This window comes from Pteropus vampyrus, unplaced genomic scaffold (assembly GCF_000151845.1).
Source record: "Pteropus vampyrus isolate Shadow unplaced genomic scaffold, Pvam_2.0 Scaffold208, whole genome shotgun sequence".
Classification (NCBI taxonomy): Eukaryota; Metazoa; Chordata; class Mammalia; order Chiroptera; family Pteropodidae; genus Pteropus; species Pteropus vampyrus.
Window position 1 is genome coordinate 3,976,583 of NW_011888989.1, and position 18,052 is coordinate 3,994,634.

Below are 18,052 nucleotides of genomic sequence, written 5' to 3' on the forward strand. Positions count from 1 at the left end.
GACATGCTCTGGAGTGGCCAGGAACTATGTTCATCTTGCTCATCATTGCATCCCCAGCACCTGGCTCAGTACACAGCACATCGCTGATGCTCAGAAAAGATCCATCAATGAAATGACTAACATTCAAACCCAGGGTATCTGAGCCACAGTAGGACGAACTTCCTCTGCATTGTTTGGGTCAGAGGCTTCTCTTGCCTTCCAAATAAGCTCTTTAAGCTATTCATTTGGTACTATATATATTATGAGACTCACATTACATGATACAAGATTATATAGGACATACTATAGGACATACTATTTATCAGTAATTCCAAATTAAAAGTATCGTTTTTGTGAGAACACTGGTAATATATTTTAAGAAAGAAGGGTATCAAGAATTATTAAACACAGTTGACCTTGGATCAAGAGCTTTGGGATTTTTATCAATAGAAAATCTGTCCTGTGTCCAGGCCAAGCCCCTCGAAGGCAGATGTGGACGGTCTGCAGCATTCACTAATCTGCTCACCTAAGCGGAAACTGGAAAGAGCTCTTCACATTTTGTTCACTCTCTTTTGCATAAGTATTGAGAAAAGAATCTGAAGGCATATGTACCTCTTCTGCCTGTCTCAGGAAACTGACATTTAGGAAAAAGATGTTAAATGATTTATAAACTTCTGGAAAGATACAGGCTGAAAAACCTGCACTTAATTAAAAACAAATTTCTTTCAGCTTTATTGAGATATAATTGACATATAACATTGTATAAGTTTAAAGTGTACGATGTGTTGATTTGGCACCATTGTGTATTGTAAGATGATTACCCCATAGCGTTAGTTAATGCCTACATCACATCATATAATTACCAGTTCTTTCCTGTGGTGAGAACTTTTAGGATCTATTCTCTTAGCAACTTTCAAGTACTTAATACTGTATTGTTAACTATAGTCACCCTGTTGTACATTAGGTCCCCAGAATTTATTCATCTTGTAACTGGAAGTTTGTACCCTTTGACCAACATCTCCCCATTTTTCTTACCAACTGACAACCACAATTACTCTGTGTTCCCATGAGACTGGCTTTTTAGATCCCATGCATAAGTGATAGAATACAATAGCTGTCTTTCTCCATGACTTGCACTTTAGACTCCTTCCTAAACTCCTGGAAAGATGATCCAAGATCCGTGGGTTTTGCACGAAAGGGCATCAAATGACCAAATAGTGATTAATGAAATAGTGTTTGTGAGGGATTATCCTAAAATCAAGAGATAGTCTAAATGATAGTAATCTTTTTTGTTGTTATTTACCTGTTTTTAAGAGTCACTGGTCTTAAGGTAGCTAATAAATACTGCCTTGCTGTGTGTGTAATTACTGCAAGTTGGTGGAATCAGCCATTGGTAGAACAAAAAGAATGAATAACTATCTTTGGCTCAGAGCTTTGGTCTCGAGTTTCCTTCTTTGCCTCTTCTCTTCCTATTATAGAGAATTTCCACCATGTTGTGGAAAGAGTGCAGGCCACGAAATACTTATTGAGCATCTACTATGCACCAGGGCCTGGGACTTAAGCAGGCCAGTCACAAAGGCATTGATTCAGATCCCAGCTCTGCCACTTTCTACCCAGGTTATCTTGGGCAATCTAGCCACCTGTGAAATGGGTGGTACTTTTTGAAATGGGAATAATAAATCTTCCATGCTGGAAGTGGGGGTTGGTGGGATCGGCTGGAATAATGAACATGAAATAAGTGGTCAATAAATAGTATCATTTGAAATAACCTGGACATTCCGGTTCTTGCAGTAGGTGAGCATAGTTTGCTGTTTTGTGCCTCCTCATCTCTATCAGAGGAGGAGGCAGGATGAAGATGAGAAATGTAGGCTGAGAGTCAGACAGCTACTTAAATCACAGGCACAGTGATTTAAGTAGTGATATCACATCACTTTCCCCCCTTCTGCTTGGATGGAGTATAATGCTTGCTAATGAGGTGGAGTTCCAGATCACCTGACAAGAAAAAATACTTCTGTTGATTGCATGAAGGGGCCCAAGAATTGTGATTTCCTCTCAAGGATGTCCATTTGTGATTAAATACCAGTGTCTGCCAGGGTGTTCAGTAAGGACAAACATTTTAGAAGACTCAATAATGAGTCTGATTTATACTCTTTGGGTGGATGGGTGGGGAAAGCACAAAGATAAAAAAGATGTATATCTACTGAGACTGTTTACATCTTTCGTATTTCACAGAGGGGAGTCAGGCTTAATCAATTCATTTTCTTCTTCCTTCTGCTTCTTCTTTTGCTTCTTCTTCTGCTGCTGCTGCTTCTCTCTCTTTTTCTGCCACTACAAACAGCATCAGCCTAATCATTGTTAGTAGTAGCAGCACCATTAACTTTTATTGAGAACTTGTTCTGGTCCAGGTGTTGGGCTAAATAAGCCTTTTACATGACTCTGAAAAACCTGTGTATTCCTTGTTAATCAAGCAGAAGAGAGGCTTGAGCTTGAAATAAAAATTGGCTAGTTCAGTTTGCTAGGGCTGCCATAACAAAGTACTATAGGTTGAATGGCTTAAATAACAGAAATTTATTGCCTCACAGTTCTGGAGGGCTGTGAGGCAGAATCTGTCCCAGGCCTCTTGCTAGCTTCTGGTGGATTGCTGGCAATATTTGGCATTCCTTAGCATCACCAAGGAAACATCACCCCAAGTTTTGCCTTAATATTTACATGGTTCTCCCTGTGTGTGTGTGTCTGTTGGTGTTTCCAAACTTTCCCTTTCATAAGGACTTCAGTGATATGAATTATGTCTTGCTTTATGACTGCATTTTAGCCATATTGCCTCTGCAAAGACTCTATATCCAAATAATGTCAAATTCTAAGGAACTGGGGATTTAGGATGCCAACACATCTTTTTTTGCGGGGGACACAATTCAACCCACAACAGAGTCATAGGAATAAATGAAATTATTAGAAAGAATACGTAGAAGGAGGAGAGGACAGAGAAAAGGAGAAGACAAATCCAAAAGGCATGTTTAATGCCTGAGAAGCACTGGGAGTGAAATGAGGCCACTGGCTCTGGTAGTTGGGAGGGTGAAGGCAGATGCCTGATCTCAGGCATGGCCCACAGTGGGTCTTTGCTGGGTGCCCTTTCCTCATTCCCCACTGGTGCTTGAAAAATATTCTGTTCACAACTAAAGGAAAGCAAAAGGACCTCCTTGCACTAACAAATACCATTCTAGAAGTGTCAATGGAATTAAATCAATTTGATTTTTTTTCATGTTGAAAACATTCAGTCTACGGCCATGCTACCCTGAATAAGTCCGATCCCTTCTGATCTCGGAAGGTAAGCATGGTCGGGCCTGGTTAGTACTTGGATGGGAAGACCTAGGAAGACCAGGTGCTATAGGCGTAAACAATAAAAAAATAAGGGACTGTAAGCAGACAAGGTCCTTGCAATCTGTGAGGTCAACCAAAGGTTGCTCGCCAGAAAAAAGAAAAAGAAAAAAGGAAAAAGAAAACATTCAGATGATGTTCATATAGAAGAACATAATGGATGAACATCCTAAAAAGATCCTAAGTGCTCTTCATTTTAGTAGACATTCAAGAGAAAGCGTTCACAGTCACCAAGAGCACATGTATCATTACTGAAAAGAGAATTTTGATATTTGGTTCCCATAATCCACACTTGTATTTTTATCAAAAACAACTTTGGGGTCAATGCAATCTCTTTTTTAGTTTAGAAATCTGTAGAATCTGTAGAGATCCAGAACCATTTGAGGATTCTTGGGATAAGCTGTCATAGAAAAATTTCCCCTAACGAAATGAGTTTTATCTTGACTAAATAATTCAAAAGATGTAATGCATCTCTAAACAGTCTATGAGTAACACAGTTCTGAACTAATTGAAACTTAAGTATGAGTGAATCATTATGCTTTGTAGCACATAGCATCAGGACTCTGAGGAAAAAAAACTCTCAAGCAAAACAAATACTCAGAACTTACAAGTGGTTATGACCCAAATAGCCTAAATGTCAATGAGAAAAAAAATTAATGAGCTTTTCCTCCCTAATCCTGTTCTTTTTCTGAAAGCTTTCATGTAGCAACAGCCATATGATAGGCAGAGCTGTTTCTTCACCAAGGATTGAAGTAATTCCTGCACTGTCAGTCTCATGCTTTAATTACCCATAAATGCATCCATAAATCACAAAGCATATCATTGTTTACTGTGCAATGTGATGGAGATACTATGCTGAGTCGCAGAATCACAGAATCCACAGAAGACTAAAGCCCAGGTTTCAGATAAAGCAAGGTGGCTAAGGGTAAAACCTGGTAAATACTATTTCCCAAAGGGCGAAGGATTCAGTCTAACAACTGTGATTGGGCTGAGAGATGGCTGTGAGCAGAAACGGAGTTTGGGGTCTGCCTTGAAAGTCCCACAGGAAAAAAGAAATATGACTCCTCATGTAGGTTTATAGTTCTCCTAAGAGCTGGGAGACGCTGGAGCCTGACTGAAGGAAAGGCTTTGTGCTTTGGTGGCTGGAAGCTTTTGTGCAGCCCTATGAATCCTCCCTCAGTGCAACTGCAGTCTGAGCTCTATGAGACTGCAGCTGTTCATCGCTGGAATGAGCAAAATAAGCAGGGGAAGAGGAAGCAACTAAAGACAGAAAGAAGGCTGGTATGGGACCATGGAGGTCAACTCTGGCCATTCATGGTGACTCCAGGTAGGAGAGGACTTCTAAAAAAGTAGCAGGTGACAATTGTCTACATCATCACAGGCGGTCATGACCTGCCATTAACAAGGATTACATATTCATTTGAATCACTTCTCTCCTGAGGAACAGTTATTTTGGAGTCCAGAGTTTTTCCATACCATTCAGCTCTGCACCCTCACATTATTTGTGGGCCTATCTTTTGCAGCTGAATTTGAGGAGTGCCAGAGGGGCCCAGGATAACATCAATAAAACATGTCACTGAATATCCTCTCTTTTGGGTTAAGACTTGAAGAACCTGTGATAATTGGCCCAGTCAGATGCTTCTCTGAAGAGTCAACTGAGGTCAGTGTACACAGAAGTGAGGGAAATGCATGAGGAACAGGCAGAGCTAGGCCTTTTTATATAAGCCCTCTGGCTGCTCAAGATTGTCACTAGGTCCTGGGTAGAGAGACCAGAACAGATCTGGGAGAGATTCTGAAAGGGATGTGGGAGAGAAAAGGAAGTACGTTGGTTATCTACCGCTGCATACAACAATACCAAAAATCTAGTGGCTTCAGGTAGCACACATTTGTCTAGCACACATTTCTGTGTCTTCTGTCTCAATATCTCTCACAAAACTGCAGTCAAGCCAGAGCCAGAGTCTCATCTAAAAGTTCGTCTGGGGAAGGACAAACTTCCAAGCTCAGTGGTTGTTAGCAAAACTCAGTACTCTAAGGACTATTGGACTGAGGGCGAAATGTTCCTGTCCAGAGGCCACCTTCCGTTCCTTGGCATGTGGGTGTTTCCAACACAGTGGCTTGCTTCATTAAAGCATGCAAGCCCAGAAGGCTATAGAGAGAGTCTGCTGGCAAGATGGACGTCACAACTTTACTCACCTTAACCATGTAAGTGACATTCTATTACTATTGTCATATTTAATTGGTTAGAAACACATCACAGGTCCTACCCGCACTCAAGGAGAGGGTATTATAAAAGGGAAGAATACCAGAAGTTGAGGGTAACTGGGCCGCTTAGAGGCTGACTATTACAGGAAGAAAAAGGGATAGCAGACATGTACTGTTTTTATTCTGCTTTCTATGCATTCATCTTTCTTCTGGTAATTCTACCTAGAATTTTTTTGAGAGACAGTTCTCTCCATCATTCCCAAAATGACTCTGGAAGTCCTACAGCTTCAGATGTGGACTCGAGACTCGAGCCTGGCCATTCAGAATAGCACATGTCTGGTGACTGGCTTAGAACTGGAAGCACAACTCAACAAGAGCTAATGAGAAACCATGAAACTTTCTTAGGAATCCTGCAAAGATATGCCCCCATTTTTCAGACTGACTAGAAATTAGAGAAAACCTAGAGGCTGGAGCTGCTGCCTCCATTTACTATGATGTAAAGCCCAAGGCTGCAAGTGACAGAACAGGAGGAGAACCGAGAAGAGATACTGAGGCCTGCTGCTATTGTTGAACAAGACTTGGATCCAGCTATACCCGAAGTAAATTATTCCTAACGTGCTCTATCCAGTTTGGATCAAGTTTTCTATGATCTGCAACTGAAAGATTCCTGACACAGAGAAAGAAACTAACACTTATTTGACACTTTTTAGTATCATGAACATCCTATACCTCATCTGAAGGTAACATTTGAATCCTCCACAGTTTCATTTAGAATCGACAAATTATTTTACCTACATTGATAAATACTTTACCTAAAATCTTTAGCCCATAGCGAATTGTCTTAACATGAGGTACACAAGGTTTGAGATAAAAGGAATAGCATCGATTGCATAATTGTCACTTTCCTATCATGTTTGACTTTGTGGTATTTTTAGCAGTCCAGAGAAACAAAAGGGTCCCAAAATACATACATATCCTGAAGAGGAATTTATAGCTTCTCTTGAGTAGATTTATGGCTAACATACTTTATTGCTTTTAAAATCAAGGTAGGCTACAGTCTTTATTGACATGCATGGTGTCCTTTGTACATTCTAAAATCTCTTTCTCCCTTTCCAACCCTCACTCCAGAAATGAAGGGCCATATGCTAACATTTCCAGTTACCTCAACTTACACCAGAGTCTTCTGCTGGTTTTTCCTGGGCTCTAAGTTGGCTCGAAGGCTGAATGTATGAATATGCTGGGTGGGATGTGGAGGTGCACACACCAATTGGTTATGTGTTAGAGACATTAGCAAGGAACAAACAGATTTGTAGTTTAATAAGCAACAAATATTCCACCAATGTTTGGGTTGCTGTTATTTTTATGATTTAGTCAACTGGTACTTAAAATCTAATCTCTGAATATAGTTCACTTATTTTCAGAAACACATTGGAGATAATAGTTATATTGCAACCATCAAAGGCGTTACAATGTTTTTCAAATAATAATTTCAGTTTTATTTAATAAGCATATATTGAGTGCCTGTGCTGAGTACTCTACAAAGTGCTGGTAAATAATTTTTCAATGATGTTGCAAATCATAGGATAATAAGATTCTGTGGTTAAGCCTGACATTAGTTTATTAATGGCTCTTGGAAGAATATTTGACTGGTGGATATAGCGTGATACCAAAACTATGTAAATGACAGGCACACAGTTCATATAATATAAGAGGGACAAAGGTAGGTAATGTTTCCTAGACAAATTCATTCATCAATAAAGATTTATTTTGCCCTTATTATATCTTAGTCCCCAGGACTATTGCATATAGCTGGGCAGTTTGTGCACTGCACAAAGGCATCTAGCCAAGGGGGCATGTCAGAGCTGAAACCAAGTCTTCTTTCTATTTTCCAACCTTTTGCCCTGGGTGGAAGTGGACCCATCATGGGGTGGGGAAGTTCTAATTTGCCAGTAGGCTGGCCGTCCTTCTATTAAGCTGAGTAGGGTGTGGCTATAAAGATGAATACACATATGATTCCTGCTCCTTAAGACTGTAATTTTAGTGCACAGTTAGATATGCAAACTGAAGATCATGATCCAATATAAGAATGGGCTAACAGTGATTGGCAAACATGGCCGTGGCCTTGGAATCAGAAGTTGAGGAAAGTGGTCCACAAATGTTTTTCCTTCTATTTGAATGGGACAGGATTTTTGAAATTGGTACTTCATGGTTTCCATAGGCTTATATATGGTGTAAAGGGAACAAAGGAATTGCTGATGAATTTGACTTGGGGAATGAAGAGGGAGAAGATGTCAAATTAGTGGTATGTTTGATCTGGATTTTGAAGGATGGACTAGAAATTGGTAAGAGCAGAAGAAACGCACCCTAAACAGGGGAAATAACAAGTGCCAAGAATAGCAAGTGAAAACACTTGGTCTATTCTAGGAATGGTAAATAGTTGCTATGGCTTGAACTTGCAATGTGTGAGAGAGGTTGGAGTAGTAGTAGGGCAGAGGTTGGAGCGGGACTAGATTAGAAAGGGGCTTCTAGGACCAGCTATAGAGTTTGAACATCACTCTTTAGTCACAAGGAGTTATCTGAGATTTTAAAACTGAGAGCAACATATTTAAGGATGATTCAGCAATGTAGATGAGGATGAGTTAGAAAAAGGGCGGAGCCGGAGGACAGTATACCCCTTACATCCAGGTAAGCGATGACCAGGAGAATCTTGGCATTGGCACTGGGGATGGAAAGGATAGAACATACAAATGAGATAGTTCAGAGGTATAGTCTACAGCAGGGGTCCCCAACCCCTGGGCCGTGGACTAGTACCAGTCTGTTAGGAACTGGGCTGCACAGCAAGAGGTGAGTGGCAGGTGAACAAGCAAAGCTTAATCTGTATTTGCAGCTGCTCCTCAGCGCTAGCATCACCACCTCAGCTCCACCTCAGATCATCAGGCATTAGATTCTCATAGGAGCACTGGTCCCTGGTGCCAAAAGGGTTGGAGACTGCTGGTCTACAGCCTCTAGTCTACTGTTAGATGGTGGTAAAGAGTGTGGTAGGGGAGAAGGGTTAATGACGATTTTTGTATGACAGTGTCAAAAATTTACTACTACAACTCAAATTGTGAAAACAACCCCCTAGCTTTTTTTATTGTCTACTCCTTTATCGTGTTTGATAGCTCTCAACTCAGTGGTAAGAGAGAAAAACAAACTAAAGAAAACCTTAGTGCTGAGTAAAGAAACCTCTCTTCCAAGTTAAAACAGTTCCTCTCAGGTTAACTCTACCTCTGCTGCTTACACTCAAACATTCAGGGTATTTACTCTTTATCTTGCTCTCCAACTTCCCCTTGTATGGGGGTAGAGGACATTTTATATGTCCTCATGGTGATGGGAATGGGCATTTCTGTGAAGGCCCTAGCTAGACCAGGCTGGTCCTGGGCCTGACTGCTTTGTCCCTGCAGTATGCCTGGTCATGTTTGGTCCTTGGGGTCACCTGCTGCTTACATTCATCATATTAGCCACATCCTTCCAGTTAAAAGTCCTCACACTCTGTGGCCTCTTTGTCCAGATTGCAAGGTTCTGCTGTGCCACTGGTGTTCTTAGAACCTGTCCGGTCCTCTCTGGGATAAGAAGGAACTTCTGAGATGCCTTCGGGAAACTGGAAACGTATCCTTAGGCCCATCTACCTGAACACCTCCCTCAGCTATTTCTAGCCCATGGCTCAGGTGCCAGATGAATGTAGATTTCTTTATAAGAAGTATATCATGACAATACCAGGGAAAGCCAAGCCAAGGCTCTATCTACTCGGAGGCCTCCAGAACTTATCTGGAGTTTCTATTGCGCTCTGCCTCCTGTACCTTCCTTGATTTTGGTCCCAGAGTTGGGGGTGTGTATAAGAACTATAGCATCTCAGCTCCTACCCCTTTCTCTGACTCCTCCTTCCCACACTATCTCTCTAGCTATAAAGGAAAGGAAGTAGATCGCTGAGGAACACTCAAAGAGGTTTTTGGGTAGGCTGGATGATGATGGTGGGAGGAGGCAAAGGTTTGGGTGGGGAGATAAAGGGACAATTGGTTCAGTGAGGAAGGTTGAATGTGAGGTGCCTAAGGTATTCCAGGACATCCTGCATTTGGCAGTTGGAAATAAGGTTTGGAGGTCAAGAGTGGTTGTAGCTGGAGTTGCTGGTTATGCTGGTTAAAACAATGGATGAGTTTAAGGAGAACACAAGAAAGGGGAGGGAAGGGAGGCAAGGCTTGAGGAAGACAAGCTGGAAGCACCCTGGGAAGTAATGGTGGGAGAGGCAGGAGGAAAGTTCTCATTCTGACTTAGGAATGGAGCCTGAGCCTGTCGCACACAGATCCCGGAGAGTGTGAGGCCTCCTGGAAAACTCACAAAACCTCACTTAAACAGCAATACTTAAAGTTTATTTTGCTTTTCAAATAAGAGAGAAGTATATTGGGCAAACTGGGATGTGAATTCAGTTACCAATGAGGCAGGTTTTCAAAGGGAAAGCAACGTCAGCCTTGGGTTTAAGGACATCCCTGGTTTAGGGACAACAGTCCTTTCATGACCTGCTTTTGTAACTAGTAAAAACTTCAGCTCATTTACATTACAGCAACAAAAGGCAAAGCCTGGACCTGGCATCTTGCACTTGCACAAAGAAGGTCACCAAAAGAGCAGAACAAGAAACTCCAGCACCACAGGGCCTTGGGTCAGGAGGAAGGCTGCTGATGCAACTGCCAAGAAAGAAGATGGAAAACAACTCCCAGAGATCATGACAGCTGAGTTTATGCCTGGGCAGAGGCTACAGGGTGAAGTTGTGGGAAGGCAAACTTATGAAGGGCATTAATCAAGGTAAAAGAAAAGGAAAACGAGGTGCTTCAGGGCACAGTGTGTGAGAAGCAACAGCGTGACAGAAATCGTTAGGAGAGGTGCCCATGGCTCCGTCGCCCAGCAGGCCCTTTTGTCAGCAGTGTCTGCTTCTAGCTCCTAAGGCGGGGGTAGAGAGGCCAGATGCCACAATGATAAATGCCCAAGGGTGATCCCGGGAGAGGCTGCCCTTCCCTGACTGTCCTGACACAGGGAGGCCAAAGTTGGGGGCTTTGGGATGCTGTTCTCCCTGGACTGACCACTAGGGACTGACTGGGCAATGCTGGTGCTTCACCGTTCCATGTTGACCAGATGGACCCACGAGGATCATTTGTCCAAGGAAAAGAAAGAAATCACTTTTTGAGGTGAGGCTGGTGTGGCTGCCTGGACGTAAATGCGCTGAGTACCTTTCCCATCAGCAAATGTCTGAGAATCTACTCCTGTCCAGACTTCGCGGCCCGAGCGTCAGCCAGCCAAGACCAGAACCCAGAGCCCAGGTCCTCTGGCTCCTAGGCCAGGGCCCTTTCACAAGCCAGCAGACAACATAGTAACAATTTCTATGCCTTTGTATCTTCATTTCTGAAAGGATAGTAAAAATAGCTCTCAGATTGGGAATTATGACTACGTTTTAGAACACGGCAAAAAAAAAAAAAAAGAAAGATCTAAAAAATGAACATCTTGTCACTATGCAATCATAACATATTTTGAAGGTTGTGACCTAATCAACATTACCCAGGTATTCTCTTCTGGAAACTTTCAATAGCCAGATAGAATATTTTCAAATGCAGTAATAAAAATTATCTAAATTATCTATAGGAAAAAAAAAGACCACTGAATCTTCAACATGAATCCCATTCCCACTGAATCTCAGGGAAAACAACAAAAACTTCTCCAAATCATTCTCAGATTACTCCAAAGAATTTCATACAGTTCATTATTGTAGAGGTGGTTAGAAACATTTTATAATATACACAAGTCAGAGTTAATCCAAAAAAAAGCTGCAGCAAAGACTGGAGTTGGTTTTTAAAGATTTTTAAAGAAATAAAATATGGAAGAATATATGGAAGAGGTATCTTAGCTATTAATCACTAAAACTTTCTGAGACTTTTTCTATTTTAATTTGGTAACTATGCTTTCAACAATCAGAAAATATCCAGAGACTTTACAGCACTTATTTTTCTTGGTAAGGATTATAAGATAATTTACGTTATCTATCTATTCATTCATATTTTAAAAATGTTTTTGTTTTAGAGAAAAAGACAATTAAAAGTAGAATGGTGGTTACCAGGGATTGGGAGATGGGGGAATTGGGGATATTTTAAGGGTACAAACTTGCAACCAGTAGATAAATATGTTCTGGAGATCTAACGCACAGCGTAGGTATTATAGACAACAATACTGTATTATAAATTTTAAAGTTGCTAAGAAACTAGATCTTAATTGTTCCTATCACACCAAAAAAAAACCCCCAAAACAAAAAAAAACACCCACTATCATATGACTTGACAGAAGCATTAGTTAACACTGTAGCAGCAATTATACTGCAATGTATAAATATATCAGATTGAACGTTGCACACCTTAAGCTTACACAGTGTGTGTAAATTATATCTCAATAAAAAGTCAATTGTAGATGAAATGGTATTAAATTATGACTTTATGGTAAGACTATTTATCAGAGTAATAAACATTGCATATGTGTAGTTATATATGCATGCCAATTTGTGACAAACTTCACTTTTCAAATGCATTTCAAAAACTGAAATTTATTTTAATAAATGTGAGACTTAAAATTTTTGTTCTCTGCTTTGTAGCTTATTTTTTCCATGAATGCATTGCTGATCTTAAATAACTGTTTACATGAATTCAGATTTTCTTGATTTGGATAATTCTTTTTCTCCAAAATTTTAAAGTTATTTCTTTAATTAAAAAAATTCAATAGAAAGTAGATTCCTTTTTATTTCTTTTTGCCAAGCATGTGTCTATGTCCTTCAGTTCATTAGGTTACTTGAAAGAGATAAATTAGGTATAAACTTTTTTTGTTTCTTTTGAGGACAAGAATCCTAGTGGCAGCTCTGTCCATAGAAGGGAAGTCTCAGGAAAACTGTGCTGTTTCTGGCTCTAGTACTTGCTCACCCATCCCTCACTGGCATGTGATACTGGTATCCACCTCACATGACCTCCCCACTTAGGACAAGACTCCAAGTGCTAGCATCAGCTGTTGCCATGAATGTTGTTTATAGCAGTATCGAGGATAGACTAAGATATGTTGGAGTAAAAAAAAAAAATCTTAGTGATTTTTAACAACAAAGGTTTATTTCTGGCTCATCTCTGTCATGGGTTGGCTGGGGGCTCCACTCTTTGCTTCCTTATTCAGGGATATATACCGAAGCAGCAGCTAGCATCTTGAGCATTCACTTGTCTCTCAAGCAGAGGTAAAGGTAGGTCTGGAAGCCTTACACTGGCCATAAGTTTCTGGCCTGGCAGTGACATGCATCACTTATGCTCACTACTTATTGTCTACAACAAGTCTCATGGCCTTACCTAACCTCTAGGAGCCAGGAAGTATAATCCCATCATATACCAGGAAGAAGGAAAGCCAGAAAGACTTGGTGAAGGGTATTATAGATTGTTATATCACCCATACAGGGTACATCTCTTTTTTCTTCCTAGGAGAATGCTGACTTTGATTAGTTATCTCTCTCTCTCCCATGCTGCCCATTAAGTTAGGTAAATCCAACCCCATTTCCTATTTCAGGAATGGGCCTTGATGCATTTAAGTCAATCAAAATAATCTTAACCTGGTTGTAATTGGCTCAGGAAAGAACACTAAACAGAATTCAAGCCAATGAGATGCTATGAGAAGTTTCTAGGGACTTTGGGGAAAGTTTCTTCTCATTCTTCTAGGGGTAACTCCCGTGCTTTGCCTGGATGTGAGGGAGAAAGCATGGAAACCCAAATGCTACTTGCAGCCATTCTGTGACCTAGAGGAAACTGTTTTCAGGATGAAGCTGATACCGTGGATGGTAAAACAGAGAGTGAGATAAACCGGGGTCCCTGATGAAATGATTAGCTATTGGATCAGCCAGACGTAAAGCCCACCCTACCTTTTGACTTCCAGTTCTCTTTGTCAAACAATGTCCGTATTGTTTAAGGCGCTTTGAGTTGTATTTTCTGTTACCTGCAGCTGAAAGTATCCAAAATAATATATCTGCTTAACTAGGTTTCCTATCATGTCCTTCCTGCTTTATTTGTAGCTCTTGATTCACTCCCTACTGGCTGCTTCTCCTTCTTGTCACATTTCACTTGGATATAGATTATAAATTTGGCTCGAACTCATAATATCTCATGAATTCCCCCCTTTGCTTACTGACTTCATGACCTTCCAATATGGCTTGCTGAACTTCTACTCTCTGCCTCCAGCTACTTGGTCCATTCCTGGCCTGCCTTCACTGGCAACCCCTACATCAATGCTAAGGAGACTGACTTCTCAAGGCCATTTTGCTTCTTCAAAATGTGCCCTTGTATCATTAAATTGTATCTTACCTACACACTGGTTGAAATTGAAGCTGCCCACATGGTCAAATGCTATATAATACAAAAGGTCAGTGGAGCAGTCCCTCTAATCTGTTAGCTGCACGTACTATCACAGAGCTGTGAGCTTTGTGATTTAATGACTTGCTTGCTTAAGTCCTAAATTGGGGCTGCACTATTGAAGTCTCAGCAAGCTGGTTTAAAGCTGCCATTGAAACATTCCATCACATGCTGTACATGAGCTGAAGGGCGACAGCAGAGCCCATTTCCATGGCATTTGTCATAGAAAAAGGCAGAAGAGTCAGCACTAATGTGGGCAGGGGTGTGCTATTTAGATCCAGATTTTAATGGGCATATTTTTGGTGAATTTTAATAGGCATGAAGTTAACACATTTTGTGTCTCCCAGGCTGGTTCATTTACCACCTCAAGTAGTTTGGGAAGAGTCAGGGACAAGGCAAAGCTGTGCATAATCTAAGAAATAGAAACATTCCCGGAGCTGTGTGTGGGCGGAGGGCATGGTGTTACTGATGTGACTGGACATGCGGAGTCTGAATTGGCCCTTTTCTGAATTATTCATATTTTTTAAAACCCTCTCATAGAAGACCTGGACCTTTTAGATTTACTGTCCTTTTATTTAACAAGGATGATTCCAGAGAAATTTCTGACAGGTTCTAGGAAAATATTCTGGAACTGACAGTTGCTTTGGGGAATAAAGAGACAGCATGTGTCTACTTTTTTTTTTTTCTTCCTATTCCTTTTCTTTAGCTCATTTTATCAAGTCATGCAAAGCTTTCACTAATACAATTGAGGCTTACAAACGGTTAGAAGAATCACTGTCTTAATGAACATCATTTATGGAAGAGAAGAAGAAAGAAAGGAGGCAAGGGATGGGGAGAGAGAACAGAAGGCTGTTATCTAGCTGGTTTGGCTCCCTCTCATCCAGAAGGCTAACTTTCCGGCAGTGGGAAGGAGGATGGGTCAAATTATGGTAATTAGGATCTTATGTGGCAGCTCATGATTTGCATTTCCTTCATTTCATTGTTTCCCTTTATGTTTGCTGGAAGACTAAATAATGCACTTCTATGTTTATACCAAAGGGTTATTCTTGGGATTCAGAAGAGGGACTGGCCATCAGAGAGCATGTCTGGCCTGGTTTTCCAGAATGGTTTCCAGAGGGACAAAGGCAAGTGGTTTAGTAGAATCAGGTGACTCACATCTAGGTGACTTTTGAGACTTTAAAAGAGATTTTAAGAATTTCCCTGTGGATACATTATTCCAGTGCTGACCACCTAGTCTGATTGTGCAGTGGATTATCAAAATCATTTATTTTTCCCTTCTGCATTCTTTAGTAGAACTAAATATAGTATATTTAGTAGAACAAAATACTAAACATATTTTGCCTTCTAAGAGACTCGAGTTGTAGGAAAACCCACACAGAGTTAGGTATAGTCCATTTTCTTAGCAAATGGAGGTTACAGTAATTTCTCCAGCAAGTGTCCTCCAGCCTAGGCTCTGGACTTTTCCCATCCATGTGAGATGTGATTGGCAACTTTTCACTGATGATATAGATGCTGATTCTTCCTAGCTGTCAATCAGTCACTGTACAGGTCATCTTTAAATTCGGTATATTAAACAAGAAAGGAAAGGAACAGCTTGTAACCCCAACTGCAGGATTGGTTGGAAGTTCCTGTAGTGTGTTTTAACAGAATCATAATTTCCAGCAGCTAAATTTAAGAAGAAATTATTAAAGAAGCATTGGCTTTGAAATTTAATGTGATCACACACATCGCTAGCCGTGTGATGAACATCTGCTTTTAAAGTAGGAGCCCACACTGAGAGCACCCTAATCCTACTTCTTTGATATCAACATGAGCCTTGTAGTTCCGATTATTCTACATCATTCCCCATGTGGCAAATTTACACAGCCTTCCATGCTTTGCCTTTTCTAGGAAGGCCTGTAGTAACTTTGTCCATGTTCTGATTATTATTCAAGTCATTAATAGAAGAAATATCAATGCTATGCATTCATCATGTGCCAATGATGACGGCATTGGGAAGCTTCAGGGCTGGGATCATCTGGTCTAGCTTCTCATTTTGTAGGGCTAAAGTGACCTCCCCCAAATCCATTGGCTATTTAGAGCAAATTTGGCAAGAGAATGCAAAGTCTGTCTAACATTAATGCTTTATTGAAGTATATTGTGTATTATACTTCTGTAGTATGTACAGAAATGTATGCACATTACATGTCTAAGCTCAGTGAGTTCACGAAGCGGGAACACCTATCTCGGCAGCACCCTCTGCAAGAAAAGAAACAAAACCTTTATGCTCCCTTTTGCTGTACCATACCCCTCTCAGGGTGACCTCATCTTGACCTTTGACTAATTTTTCCTGCATCTAGATTTTCTATTAATGGATCCAAAAGCCTTAAAGCAGTGCTCCCTCCACCATCACAGTTTGGACAACACATTCTCCTAAAGGGGATAGCATAAAAAGGTTCAGCAATTTCAAAAATGAGACTAGAAGGAGAATTAAATTCTATTTTGAAGTTATATTTCTATCATATTCAACTTGGCAGCTCTATAATCTTTCACAGTGAGAGACAAGACCAGTTCATTGGAGCCAAGTTGCTAAAAAAGCAAACCAAACCAAACTTAGCTCCTGTCTGGTCAGCTGTGAGTGCAGGGCCGCCTAGTTGCTTCTTGGTTGCTCTGAGGACTGTTACAATCTTGTAAGTGTGAATTCCAATTATTCTTTAGAAAAATTTATTACCTTTTTGTGGCTGCTATTGATTTTCTCCCTGACATAATATTACCTTTGGCAATATTGCTTTTTCATCACTGACATCTAGAGGTAGATCCAGAGACAGAAATATCACTAGAGTACTTTCTAAATTTCTTCACAATGAATAACCAACTTTCCATGTCTCATTCCCTAGAAGGCAATGTTAGTCTTTCTGCTTATTTGTTTTCATTTTGATTTTAACACTTAGTTTTCTATGATAGACATTTCCCACCTCTCCTCTGTTTTCTCCTCTTTCTCCAGGAGGAAAACTATATGCTTCATTTACCATCCAGTTGTGCAGCTGACCGCATCCTACAAATGCTAGAAAACAGCAGGATCTGATACGGACTCATGGTCAGCTCACGAGATATCTGTGAGATCTGCATTTGTTGGTCACACATACCTCTTAGCCCAGTCAGATACTCACCAAAGCACTTTTTTATGTACTCAAATATAAGCGATTGCTGAATCGTGTCTACCAGCTTTCCAAACGTTTTCAGCTTATCTGTGGAGCATCTTATTTTTCTGCTCTATAAGTTACTGATTATGGGCAAAACAGAATAGATCCTCCTTGTCTAGTAAATGAAGAAGGAAAGTTACAGTAGTAAAACAAGGTACAGGAACAAAGTGCTTGGGTTTGTTCTCTAGAGGGCATTTTTTGTTTTATGTTTTACAGCCACATGCCTTCTTTTCCAGAGGCAGCAGAATTCTTTTGATATCCGAGTTTTGAAAAATTATAAGAGCCAGTAGTGAAAAAGCTATTTGGTCATGGATAGTACCATGTCAAAGTGAACTGAAATAAGTAGCCGTGACAGAGGTTATTAATTCGTCTGTAATAGAGTTTGGACTCACAGAGAATTCTAACAGTTTTCAGATTCAAATGAGAGAGAGACATGTTGTGGCTTTCAGGAAAGAAGCTGGCCATGAGGAGATCTTCTCTCAGATTAGGAAAAAAATTTATAGGCTGCCAACATTCTAGCGAATTAAGAGGCTGGAGGCATATTCTTCTATCCATTTTCCTTTCTAAGACATCTACCTGAGTGTCTCTATCCATTGGATGGTTGTAGGCAGCAAGTCCTTGCCTTTGTGGGGTAAGGGAAAGGGAAGAAAGGAAGTGGAAAAGGAAGCAGTGATGACACTGATGGAAAAATTATTTTTGACTTTGAATGGAGAGTGATGCTTCCTTTCTATCACTGGTACTGAAACTTCATTATTTTGAACTTTTTAAAGATCCGCTATCTCTCCACAAACCATGGAGAAATTAGGAGTAGGCAAGCTCTCCCAGCAAGCTCTCAGGTTCCTGAGAGTATAGTATCTCAAGAAAGAAAAA

At 40.5% G+C, this 18,052-nt stretch overlaps 1 protein-coding gene and 1 pseudogene across 1 annotated transcript in view; one reads left to right on the forward strand and one right to left on the reverse strand.

Annotated features, from left to right (window-relative positions):
- Positions 1-18,052, reverse strand: part of LOC111747016 (LHFPL tetraspan subfamily member 3 protein-like) — a 390,070-nt gene that overhangs the window by 138,445 nt on the left and 233,573 nt on the right. The gene's annotated exons all lie outside the window — the stretch shown is intronic.
- On the forward strand, positions 3,254-3,370 carry LOC111747072 (annotated as a pseudogene).